At 37.5% G+C, this 13,812-nt stretch overlaps 1 protein-coding gene across 39 annotated transcripts in view; it reads left to right on the top strand.

The window, feature by feature from the left end:
* DTNA (dystrobrevin alpha) overlaps positions 1–13,812 on the top strand; it is a 371,751-nt gene that overhangs the window by 147,235 nt on the left and 210,704 nt on the right. The window contains exon 1 of one of the 39 annotated variants that reach the window (XM_049112790.1): positions 5,446–5,518. The exons of 37 other annotated variants lie outside the window; for them this stretch is intronic. The gene's annotated coding sequence lies outside the window, so the exon portion shown is untranslated. Of the gene's footprint in view, positions 1–5,445; positions 5,519–13,812 lie in introns of those variants that run through there. One more of the 39 variants, XM_049112763.1, reaches the window with a different exon arrangement.

The following is a 13,812-nucleotide window of genomic DNA, read 5'->3' as shown; positions in this document are numbered from 1 at the left end:
AATGTCTCTACCTCAAAATAGAATGAAATTTGGGTTCTTAGCTTGTGGCACGCCTCGTCACTCTTAGTACTTAATGAAGGTTTATTGACCTTAGGGATAGACACAATACTAGGCAGATATGGAAAAAGCTGCTATAATTGAGTATTTATGAATATCTGTTTAATGTCACTAAAGAACATAACATTAGTGCATTGACTCTTGGTCCTGTTAAAAATGTATTTTTTCCTATTATGATGGCACGAGGAAATGTGTTATGGAATAATATAGTTATTCTCCTTACTGTCAGATTAAGAATTTGCCTCTAAATCCCAATGTCCAATAGTAATTCATTACAGTTGTAATGACTCATGAGTCATTTGAAAGTTTAAATATTATTTTCTATTTTCAACCTAGTCTTAGTAATATTAGTAGTACATGCTTTTATGGATCTTCAACTTACCTCTTTGAAGTTTTAGTGAATTTCCTGTAGATATGTCTGTTGTCATCTTTTCCAGACCATTCAAAGCTTTAGAGACTTCACATCTTCTTTTGAATACTCCATATTTTTTTAGTCTGTCTTTATACAGACTATTCCCTTCAGATATTTCATATAAATCTTGTGAGCTGTGGTAGCCAAAACCACAAATGGTATTTAAGGTTGAGGCACAATGTTTTTGCAAGTAGGTCAGGTTTTATTTATATGCAATTGTATGTATGATTTCATTTTCTTATAAGCAGTATCTTCCTCATAATATTATGTGAGGATTAAATGACATAATTCTTGGAAAGCAATTAGCACAGAACGTGGCATGGTAGACACTCAATAAATGTCCACAATTGTTACTATTTAATTTGTATAACATTTTCACCACCATACACTATTGCCAACCACTTTCCTTTTTTTTAAATCCTGAGTTCCTCTTACTCATTAACAGAGGGTCTGATCAACATTCCTAATACCATCTCTAGTCTTGTTTGTTTTATTCATTCAACAAATGCATTTCCTAAGTATTCTAGGAATTAAGCCAAGTACTGGGGATATGGCAAGGTCTCTACATTCAGAGAGTCTAACACAAATGAGGAGATTACTAGTTAAAGGGAATCCCAGGGAAATACAGTGAACTGTACAGACTCAGTGGGAGAACACAGAAGGGGGAGCTAACCTAGTACAGAGGGTAGGTAGGCTTCCTGGAAGAAGTGATGTTAAAGCTGAGACCTGGAGGTAAGTAGGAGTCAGCCAGACAGAGGGTGTAGAAGGACAAACCTGGAACAATTACCAGAAGGACTAGATGAGATCAAGTGCGTTCAGGGTGGTATGGCAGTAGATTTCAGGACTAGAATGTGTGATACTTGGAAGTGAGACAAAATGCTGTTTATTGAGGAACTGAATCAAAATCCAGCATTCATGAAGAGGGGAATAACAGAGAAGGCTGGAGGTGTGGGCAGGCACCAGATCTCAGAAAGCCTTGGGAATCATGTCAAGCATTATTTTCTCCATGCTACAGTAGCTGTAAAACCAACACTGGCTCCTCTTCATCCATCTAATACCAATCCAGCCTGCTTAACCCCCTCTACCTTTTCAAGTACCCTTCCTCTCATTCCCCCACATGACCCTACATGCCCATGAGTTTGCTCATTTCCTCGACTGGAATGTCCTTCCTTAAGGCCTGCAGTTCAACTGGGGAAGCATTTGTTCAGTAACTGGCGTGTGCTAGGCATCATGAGCCTTCATCCCTCCAACGTCTTTCATTCATTCAGGCTACAAGTGTTTTTAAAGCACCAACATGGAGAGGGACGTGTGCTACTTTTAAGTGACATTTCTTCAGAGAAGAGCCCAGGCATCCCAATTGGAATAATCTCTTCCATTTTTCTTCATCCTTTAAAATCCTTATATCCTAAATAAATCTCTCCCCTGGCTTTGCCACTTTTGATATTGAGTTCCAGCTAGCTACATCATGAGTCTGAAACCTCTACAAGATCTCTATGTAATAGGGGACAGAGTCCAGGCCCAATGTATCATTGTAGTTTCCGCAGCTCCCAACTGGGCATGAGTTCAGGAGCTGCAGTGTTCATAATAAATATATAAATGAGTGAATTTTCTGAAAATAGATCTTTAAAAAAACCTTCTTTTGGTACTTCCTAATGACCCACATTGCCAAACACAGCAGTTAAATTATTATTATTTTTGTTTTAGTTAAATTATTTTTTTTCAAAGTAATTAAACCTGAAACTAGTACAGTTTCTCCAAAATATTGTCGTTTTCTATGGAATTCCAAGATTTACATGAGTAAATCTCATGAGTGAATAAGATCTTATTAAGGGGGATCCCTGAGTGGCTCAGTGGGTCTGGCGCCTGCCTTCAGCCTGGGGCATGGTCCTAGAGTCCCGGGATCCAGTCCCACGTCGGGCTCCCTGCATGGAGCCTGCTTCTCCCTCTGCCTGTGTCTCTGCCTCTCTCGCTCTTTTTCTGTGTCTCTCATGAATGGATAAATAAAATCTTAAAAAAAAAAAAAAACAAGATCTTATTAAGGATTACACATTAAGTACATGAAACCGTATCACCTCCTTTACTGTCAGCTCTGTACTATGCATTTACTATGCTTTTTGTGTATTCTTATTATGGCAAATCAGAAAAGAAGAAAAATGAGTAGACTTCCACCTGTTGATTGCTAAAAATAAAATTCTGCCTCGCCCTTAGCTTTTCCATTTTACAACGCTCGGCATGAATTTACAGCTAACATTTTTTGTGGTTGCTGCTGCATTTCCTAGGCACACCGATAGTACTTTTGGCAGGCTCTGTGATTCACAGTGGATACTAGAGTTGAATCCTGATTGGCACCACAGTGAATACTAGAGTTGAGGCTTAATTCTCTCCAGTGTATTCATGGTCTATTTGAATAAAAGGATGAGGAAAAACCACTTCACCCTAGGGAATTTTTAAATACCACTGAAAAATCTGTGCTGAAATAGCAGGCAGTTTTAAACTTGAGACCCACGATACATGTCTTCAGATATACTGCCCACACCAGCCTGCTGGCACCTACCCATGCTTGCTAAATGCTGTCTGAGCTTTATTTGAAACTGCATGAAATGCTTTGAGGACTTTCCTTGTTAGCGATCAGGCCATTTCAGATAACCTACTAAAGCGAACATTCAGAGTATTCTCCGGAGGGGAAGTTTTAGGGAGGGTGGTGGCTTACCAATGAACAGTGGATTTAGTGATACTCTTGCATGGTCTCATTCATTTATATGGTCACCACACTCAATTTTCTTTTCTCTGATTGGACAGCAATCTTTCAGCTGGATTGGTGATACTCTCAAATAGCTGATACAATAGAGCTGTTGCTGATTGACAGGGAGGAGATTTTCACTTAAGAAATGACACTTTGAGGGACACTTGGGTGGCTCAGTGGTTGAGTGTCTGCCTTCGGCTCAGGGCATGATCCTGGGTCCCAGGATCGAGTCCCACATCGGGCTCCTTGTGGGGAGCCTGCTTCTCCCTATGCCTATGTCTCTGTCTCTGTCTCTGTCTCTCTCCTGTGTGTGTCTCTCATGAATAAATAAATAAAATCTCTTTAAAAAAAAAAAGAAATGACACTTTGGGAATGTCTCATCTCCCACTTCTATCTAGCAACTTCCTATCCCTCACCCTGTTTCATAATCCCAGCACAGTTACGAGTTATTGAGTGATAGCTATGTGCCAGGTGCAATACACTCAATATCTAAACCAATCTTCCAGATTATTCTAGGTCAGCACTGTTATTATCCTTACATTCAAGATGAGAAGATACCTTTAGAGAAAATAAGTAACAGCTATAATTCCATGCTCTTGATCACTAAGCTGTACTCCAGCATCTCACTCTTACAAACTCAGAGCACATGCATTAACTGCAATACTGGCTAGGACAAAACTTAATTGTGAAAGTTAATCTCTTGGACACATTGGGAGAACAAGCCTCATTCATACTCTGAACCAAAAATGTCAGAGATTTTAGAATTTATCTTCCAAGTAGGATAATTTTCCATGTCTCTATTTTGAAAGGCAACTATAAAAATCCAAAAGAACAAATAATACATAGCCATAACAATATTAAGATATTCTTTTGCTAATACATACTTTTTCCCCAGAACCCTGGAACATCCTAAGATATTCTATTATTCAGCCAGGCAAAAGAGAAAACCCCAATCCCAGTAGGCAGGCAAGTAAAGTTGTGGGCTTAGAGGTGGTCTTCACTCTGCCCTCAGTCTTTTCTGGGTCGATTATTGGAAATCATTACCTCCTTCTCTCCTATGCAATTGGTGTTACTTTGGAGTGAAAGGAACACGAACATCACCCTATCAAAATGCAAGTCATTCCCACCCACCAGCACCTCTTCTCCCCTCCTTCACACCACCATTTCCCTGCTTGAAGATGCTCAGAATCCTACTGGCTTAACTTTATCTGGTAAAGGCCAGCATGGTTAAAGGCATAGCTATGCAGACAAGTGTTTTTGAGCATTATGTTCATCTTTGTTAACTATTATTAAATAAGAAGGAAGATCTCTTAGGTATATTAGCATACTGTTGTACCCTTGGCCCATTCAGCAGTCAATTTCCTTACGTGTTCTCACTTTTTATCACAGAAAATTTATAGGCACTAATATCAAAAAATATCCAAAGTGTCACTACCCAGGTTAAATTATATTCTCTTTTCTATAAGTACTTAAGTTTACTATTAAAAATTAATGATAGATACATTTTCTTAGAAGCTAGATTGCCCAAATGTTATTCTAATCAAAGAACTTGATGCATTTGAGTACAATAAAACTCGTTTTGTTGAAGTGTGAATGGCCCGGTCATTCCAGGAGCCTCACAGTTTTGCTATGGAGTAGGACAGACTCTTTGAAGAAAAAGTCAATTTTCATACACCCAGAGAAATTAAGTCATCCTTCTAACTCACTCTCAAACCTATCAACTATGAGAGAGGTATTACACATATATACATGTACACACATACATGTGTGTTTATACACACATGCAGAGTAGTACTTAATTGCCACTAGTTCTCTTACTGTAGATAAAAGAATTGAGTTTTGGGAATGGATTTATGTTCTTGGCAGTAATTCTGTGGTTTGGGAAATCCCATTATAGGACAGCTTATCTCACTATTGAATTTTAACACAGTTTATAAGTTCCTTTTATGAAGTTTTAGTTACAAGTTCCTCTTATTTCTTTCATTAGACATACCTCAGCCATGATTTTATTTTCAGTTTTAGTGTTGCAGAGCACCAGTAGTAAGCAGACTGTCAATCCTAGAAAAGGTGAAGTAAGCCATTCATTCGTTAATACAATTTATCTTAGTGAAACCAGTAAAGACTGTATAGTTTGGATTTTTATATCTGCACATTGTCCTGCTAAAAATCATGTTTGGAGGCTCCTTTCACTTTAAATGTCTAACAATTGTGTCATTTTTTTTTTTCAGTTAAATGGGATGGGGTGCTAAAAGGACTTGAGATGAACTGCTAGTTGCCCCTAACCCCTTTTCTTCCTAAACTTCCAGGTGAGAGAGCAATCCAAAGGTGCTTTTTACTCTTATATTGAAGTCTCTCAAGCCTGTCAGATTCCCCCAAATCACACTTTACAGACATGAGGGCCTTCAGTAGTGCGCGCACGCGTGTGTGTGTGTGTGTGTGTGTGTGTCTTCCTTTGATTTCTCTGAAGAAGTTTCATTAATAACCCATAAATTCTTGGAATATATAGGATTACTTCAACGTGGATGGAGTTGGAGGGTGTTATGCTGAGTGAAGTGGGTCAGTCGGAGAAGGACAAACATTATATGTTCTCATTCATTTGGGGACTATAAATAATAGTGAAAGGGAATATAAGGGAGGGGAGAAGAAATGTGTGGGAAATATCAGAAAGGGAGACAGAACGTAAAGACTGCTAACTGGGAAACGAACTAGGGGTGGTGGAAGGGGAGGAGGGCGGGGGGTGGGAGTGAATGGGTGACGGGCACTGGGGGTTATTCTGTATGTTGGTAAATTGAACACCAATAAAAAATAAATTAAAAAAAATAAAGAAATTAAAACACTGTAAAAAAAAGAAATATAGGATTCCTTATTTCTATATTTCTTAGTAATAAAATCTAAAATAAAGAGAAGAGAAAAACTGATTTCCAGCTGTTGAAATGTTTTGTTCAGTACTGCAATGCAGTCATCTAAAATTTGAGTGTCATTAAGTCAGTCTATTTTATGTCATCTTTCATATTTGCATATTCTTATTCAACATCTTTTTAGTCCCAACCATTGGAATCAGATAATATAAGAGTGCTATTCTGCAAATGCTATAAGCCTGTTCTAGCTTACCTACACTTTTCTTGCTTTCATATATTTCCCAAATATAGGCACTTTTTTATTGCTCAGAAACACTTGTCAAGAATTTAAAATAAAAAAAAATAAATTTGTCAAGAAGCAAAATGTGGTATAAATCAATTTCCTGTCACTGTCCAAACTGAAAAGATTAAAAAAAATTACCTCAAAGAATGGTAAAAGTGTTTTTCTAGTTTTCATCCCTTATGAAAATGTTCACATTGTAACACTCAATGGATCGCTCATTCTTTTTTAAATGAGAAATCATATATATGAAAGATGATTAAATGCAAACCTGTTTATTTTTCTTTAAATAGTTCCATGACTTTAAATGAATACACTCAATTTCACATATATCCATTTAGAAAAGGAAGAATACAAAAAAAAAAAAAAAGAAAAGGAAGAATACAAGAAAGAGATTTGAGGGGAGAATGATGAGCCACTTTCTTTTTTTTTTTTTTTTTTAATATTTTATTTATTTATTCATGATAGTCACAGAGAGAGAGAGAGAGAGGCAGAGACACAGGCAGAGGGAGAAGCAGGCTCCATGCACCGGGAGCCCGACGTGGGATTCGATCCCGGGTCTCCAGGATCGCGCCCTGGGCCAAAGGCAGGCGCCAAACCGCTGCGCCACCCAGGGATCCCGATGAGCCACTTTCTAATAGAAGTCTCCCCGCAGAGACCTGAATATCTGAATTTGAAGAACAAGATTAAGGTTATTTATTTGAGAAGGAGGGAAGACATTGCAGAGCTCTAATGAAGAAACATTTAAGGGACCTCACCTTTTCTTCCAACCAGCTCAGGAGCCAGGAACACCTTTTTATTGCCAGAATACACCATTTATGGGCAATCATTCAGAATGGTCTAGACACCATTAATGAAATCTCTGCTCAGCTGTTTGTTTTCCAGCTGTGTTCATAAAAATTCAAGTTAATAGTTAAAATGGATAAAAAGAAAAATTTAAGGATAAGACATAGGTGAGTATGGTACCCCAAATTAGCATCTGTTAATGCCAGGACTCCAAAGTCCTCCAAGGAGTTGAGGCTAAGAAAAGATGAACTAAGCCAGGTGATGGAATGGATTCTGAAGCAGGAAAGAATAGAATAGAGAAGCAGGTACAGGAGAAAGGCTGCTAGGAACCTCTCAATACTGCCAGAATTCGGGAATAACTATGAACGGAGACAAACCATACTCAAAAACACAGGAACCACATCCAGACAAATATAGATAGTACAATTTTTCACTGTCTAATTTAAGTAGCCAAATTAGAGTCTAGATTTCGCTTTTATCAAAATTCTTATTAAATAAAAGTTTTAGCTCCATGTGGTACAGTACAATTTTGACCATCACAGTCAAACCATTCTTGAGAGTATCCAAGTCTAAAACATTAAAAGTTCAGGAAGCAACATCAATTCATTTCTACAGAGCTCATTTTGTTCTTAAGAGTGGTAAAAGAAAGACATTTCTCACATATTCAGCAGTGCCCTTTCATTCTTATTAAGGAGGCCAGACTTAAATGAACTACAACAAATGCCCTTAGACCCAAAGTGGAGGTCGATTGGCAATTCAGGGTAAGATGTCTTTTGGTGCTAAAGGCCTATTTTGTACCCATTCTTCAGCATAGAGCACTGGGATCTTCAATATCAGCACCATCAATGCAATTATAAAGACTATGTTTTTCAAATGGCTCACTACTGTGGCCCCCCTTTTTCTTCCTTCGTGTGTGTCTGTGTGTGTGTGTGTGTGTGTGTGTATGAAAGAAAGAAAGAAAAAGAGAAAGAGAGAGAGAGGAGAGATACTAGAAGGAGATGATATCAAATTTCTTCTGAAGCAGCACTGGCCAATGGAAATATAATGCCAGCCACATACATAATTTAAAATTTTCTAGTAACCACATTAAAAAATAAAAACAGGTGAAATTAATTCAAATGTATTCTGCTTAATCTATCAAAAATATCATTTCAACATAATCAATAATCAATATTAAAAGGATACTGGTAAGATACGATTCATTCACGTCTCATACTGTGTATTTAAAATCCATTGTATGTTTTACATTTCACAGTATATCTCAATTTGGATTAGGCACATTTCAACTAAAATAGCCACATGTGGCCAGTAGCTATTAGACTGGACAGCCCGGATCTAAAACATGACTCCCTCTTTGTCAACAATATCCCATTTGAAATGCCTCACTTCTGATATTGCAACTCTCTATCTGAATATGTTTTCCTTTATGGAAGAAATCCCTATGTATAAATATTTTAATCCAGATTCTAACACAGACACACATACATGAACACATACACAAACTAACATCTGAGTTTTAATGACCTATTCCAACTTCCTTCTACAGAAGTATAAAAAATAAACTATTTCCTCTCTCCAGTGCTTTCTGAGGGAGCATGTGTGCCTATTATCTTGCACATTAATGGGTTACCGTATTTAGTGTTGTCAGAGCTGCTGACTCATTGCCTGTGAAAGGCTCTGCTGCCCATGGTGATTGTTGGACAGAATGCCAATAGCGCCTGCCTACAGCTTCTGAAAAGCTGACCTTGTAACAACATCCACATTCTTTTGGTTGGTTTTGCTGACATACTTTCAACTCAAAAACTGTTTTTAAAACAAAAGTATAATGAAGTATTGAGCTTCTAAAAGCAATTGTACTTCAGTTCATTAAATTATCTGAGTGTGTCAAGGAGGGCAAAACAGCAAGGAAATGAGTCTTCAGAGGGAATCATCCTTGAAAGCTGACATTTGAACTACAGGCATATAATTCTTGGGAATGGTGTTCTAAAACAACATGGGTATCCAAATGAAACAAAATGAAACAAGGCTGTCGTGGGATATGTTTTACAACTTTCTCAAGAATCTTTATTAGCTCTTTACTATTGACCTATTTAACATTCTATTTAATTTTTTTTAGAATTGCAAAATATATCCCATTACCCACCCTAAGAATGTTCTCCTCAGGTTAAGTTTCTAAACAAAGGGATATAAGATGTTCTCCATTAATTAATAAGGACTACGCTACTATTAAATACTTAAAACAGGGATCAAATTAGCCAGATTCTCCTCTGGCTAGTGGGTGAGGTGATCCTTTACACTAGACTCATATATTCATGTCTATACAGTCTAATCTGCACCAACATTAAAATTACTATATGATTCACATCTCACACGGAATAGCCAGAGTCAGCTTTGCTGATTTTAACGAGTTTCACATGTGAGCTGCATAGTGTTCAGCTAGTTGTTTTGGCACTTTCTCACCACTGGAGGGAGATCAAGGCTCCTCTCTATCTTGTTTCCACCTCTGAACCCTCAATGAGTAGTGATGGAGTGAGTCAAATGCCAAGTTTATTGGCCCATGAGGTGGAAGAGAAATATAATTGTATCTTAGGAGAAACCTAAAATTTGGCAGCTTGCAAACCCTGCAAACATTATTTGTTTGTCCTATCCAGTTTGAGGCAACATTTTATAAATTTGAAGATTTAATGTAAAAATCCAGATTTCCATCCTGAACGTGAAAATAGGACATTGTAGCTATTGTGGATCCATGCTTCTACGTGGTACAGCCAGAGGGAGGTGCTGTCCTTATATAGGGAAAACAGTCTTCATTTCAACTCCATCACTACCACTCTTTTATTTTTCCCAACACTGAAACCAAATATCATGTATAAATAAGCTTGCATCATTGTCTTCTTGTTGTAAACAGCTTTGCCCTTTGGGGTTTTTTTTAACTCAGGTCACTATCAAAAGTGGTAAAAAAAAAAAAAAATAGACCAAGTGAATCTCTTATAATTTCAAGGAAAGTAAGAGAGAGCATATTTCTTTGAGGTAGTAAAAAATATACATAGAGATAAAATATGCAGGCACACTGTGCCTGGGTCTCTTTGCCTTATACCCACCTATTCCCCATTTCTATCAGTTATATGGGGCTGTGAGCTTAGAGTTTTCCAGTACTCAGTCTCTGCCAAATTACTGTTTGTGAGAGTACAAGATCCACATGCACTTGTGCACACGTATGCACTCATGCACGTGCATGCGCGTGTGCACAGACACACAAATACACACATTCCTTGCCCTTTGTTGAAGCAAGTACCCACTTGTTCCCTTTTCTCTTTAGTGTCTATTTTCCTTGAATTCAGTTTTCTCCACAAAGTGGTAAAATCTAAAGGACTGAGATTTGGGCAAGGGTATAAACATTCTAGGAAAGATTTCTCAAGTGTTTAGTCTCAGTCTTAGGCAAAAGGGGTCTTTTTAACACCTTGTGATCTAGCTTTCTGATCATAGTGTAAAGCATTGGTAATATCTGCTTCCCACATATGATAAGGGATTGGTGGATCGTGGGTCTCAGTCAAAAGACCATCTCTCATTTATCACCACGGACTCTAACTACCAAGAAATATCTCTTATGACTAACTACACAAGGATTTGCAAAACCGGTATATGAAGGACAAATCTTTGCACTCAATATAGGGAAAAAGAAACATATCTGCATGCAGTTTGTACCCACAGAGGAAATTAGAATTAAAGTTGGATTGGCATAGCATAAACAAATTCCGGCAAGTACAGCAGATATTCTGATTTACTCATTTCATTGCTTCTTGATCTTAAAAAAAGTAGTAATAGGGGTGCCTGGGGGGATCAGTCAATTAAGTGTCTGACTTCAGCTCAGGTAGTAATCTCAGAGTCTTGGGATGGAGCCCTACATCAGGCTCAGCGGGGAGTCCGCTTGTCCCCCTCCCTCTGCCCCTCAGCTCATGCTTTCTCTCAAATAAATGAATAAAGTATTTTTAAGTGGTAATATAAATATTAATAATCATAGTCAATATCTATTGCATTTACTATGTGTCCGGTGCTGTCCTAAGTGATCTCCTTTAATCTTTGGATTACCCTGTGAGGTAAGATCCATTATTCCTGTTTTAGAAGTGTGGCACATGGGGCTTGGTGGTTATGCAACTTGCCCAATATCACAGAGATTCAGTCTGTCCACAATCACAGAGCCTTTACTCAACCTCCTTACTATATTCCCTTCCTCCTAGGGCAATGGTTCTCAGAGTGAGGTCCCCAAGACACCTTTAAGGAACCCTTGAGGTCAAACTACTTTAGTAATAATTCTAACGTGTTATTTGCTCTTTTTACCTTGTGGACATTTGCACTGATGATGTAGAAGTAATGGTGGGTAAAACTGACTGTAACCTTATTACAACCAAGGCAGTTGTACCAGTGTGTCCTGGTAGTAATTATATTCTTCAGTGCCATGCATTTACAGTAAAAAAACAAAGCAAGCAAATGTTAGCAACAACAACAAAAATCTAATTAAATCCTGAAACTCAAGTACACATCTTTTTAATATTCTGTTTGAGGATGTGGGAAGTGTGCATAAAGTTCTCAAAATATTCTAAGAGACAATGATTGCCTACAAGTAAAATTGTTTGGTGTGCAAACTGAACTAGCCACTTCTTTCATAGAACAACTTGTTTACTCGAAAGAACAACTGGCAGACAAACTATGGTTATTCAGACATGGCATTTGGCAATGTTTTCCTTGAAAATGAATGAAGTGAGCCTGTCACTTCAGAGAAAACTAACAGTGTTTTCTGACAATGATAAAATTCAAACTTTGAAGTAAAAATTAGAATTTTGGAAAGCTTGCACCTGCCACTGTGAGCTTGACAGCTTCCCAATACCTAAAAGCCTTTTCTGATGAGATTGATGGGGATATTAACAAATAAGACTTTTTGTCATTGAAAATGAAAAGCATCAACATTTGGAAGATCTGGATAACTCAGTGAGCCAATACTTCCCAAATAGACAATGCTATGAGACCATAAAGGAGTAAAAAAATCTGTACAAATTCTGAGACAGATAATGAATGTTAATGTCATGAATTATGCAAGGTTCACTGATATGGCTCAGTTTCCACACTGCAACCCACCTTTAAGAAACAACTGCTCGCTGAGTTTCAGTGTCATATCAAAGAAAAATATCCACAGTCATCTGAAAAACTATCAAATACTACTTTTGCAAGCTGTGTATCTGTAATTTTGGAGTTTCTTCATGTTCTTCAACCAAAACAACTTATTGCCATAGGTTAAATACAGAGGCAGGTTTCTGCTATCTTCTTTCAGCCAAACATCAAAGAGATTTTCTGAAATATAAAACCATGCCATACTTCTCACTATATTTTTTGTTTGGAAAATATTACTATTTTATTAAAAATAGGTGTTACTTGTTATATCTAATAGGTTTATCATTGTTATGTAAATAAAGTTATAAATAAATATCTTTTTTTAAAAAGATATTTATTTATTAATTCATGAGAGACACAGACTGAGAGAGAGAGGCAGAGACATCGGCAGAGGGAGAAGCAGGCTCCATGCAGGGAGCCTGATGCGGGACTTGATCCCGGGACTCCAGGATCATGCCCTGGGCTGAAGGCAGGCACTAAACCACTGAACCACCCAGGGATCCCCTATAAATAAATATCTTTAAGTCAATAAATGAATATTCTTTTTTTTAATAAATGAATATTAAGTCAATTTCTAATAGGTAAATATTGATAGATCTAACACATATAAACAAAAGCTCTTGGGGTTTTCAAAACAAAATGAGAAACTGTGATGTGGAGTATCCTTTTTTTTTTTTTTTTACACTTCAAAGTGGCATGGCACTTTACTCATATCGAATTAAATGCTATATCTTTTATCTTCATTTTTACAGAAGCTATTCATCCCTTCTAAGTCAGATGAAAATAGTGAGTCAGGTTCTCAGTAGCCCTCAGGTGGCCACTAAGCATATGGCATATTCAAGACCATCAGTCAAGGAAGAAATAATCACTGAAGGACAAAGCCTGAACATTCATTCCCAGAATCAGATCTTTCTCTCTCTTTATGATTTCCAGAAAAAAAAATGTATTTCTTTGTCTATGAAAAGACCCATCCAGATTATTCACATAAATATTTGTTTCTGGGGAAACAAGATGTACAAGAAATATTACAAGCAAATAAATAAATAAATAAGAATCTAGTTTTCCTGCGAGTGAGTTTGTCACTGGAATTGCATCCAAATAACTCTGCATTTGCATACCTATTGTTTTATAAGGGTGAGCTTTATGTTAGGTTTTGTGCATATTAGAGAAGAGTGATATGTTTTTAAAATGTGGAATTCCATGTGCTTAATACAAAAAATTAATTCAGGCTATTTGTGGGAGGTTTGGTACTCTGCATACAAACATTGATGCCCCCACCCAGGCCCTCCTTTTTTAAGGTCACTAAGGTAACTGGCTAAGGTCCTAGAAAATCTTTCCTTAATTTTGGGTTTTTTTCCCCTTCTATCCAGTTTCACAACTTCTTTCCTTCTTTCTTTCTTTCTTTCGTTCTCCTTCCTTCCTTCCTTCCTTCCTTCCTTCCTTCCTTCCTCCCTCCCTCCCTCCCTCCCTCCCTCCCTCTCTCCCTCCCTTCCTCCCTCCCTCCCTTCCTTCT

Source organism: Canis lupus, chromosome 7, assembly GCF_003254725.2.
Source record: "Canis lupus dingo isolate Sandy chromosome 7, ASM325472v2, whole genome shotgun sequence".
In the NCBI taxonomy this organism is placed as follows: domain Eukaryota; kingdom Metazoa; phylum Chordata; class Mammalia; order Carnivora; family Canidae; genus Canis; species Canis lupus.
The sequence above is the reverse complement of the archived record's forward strand: the minus strand, read 5'-3'. Positions and strand labels throughout refer to the sequence as shown.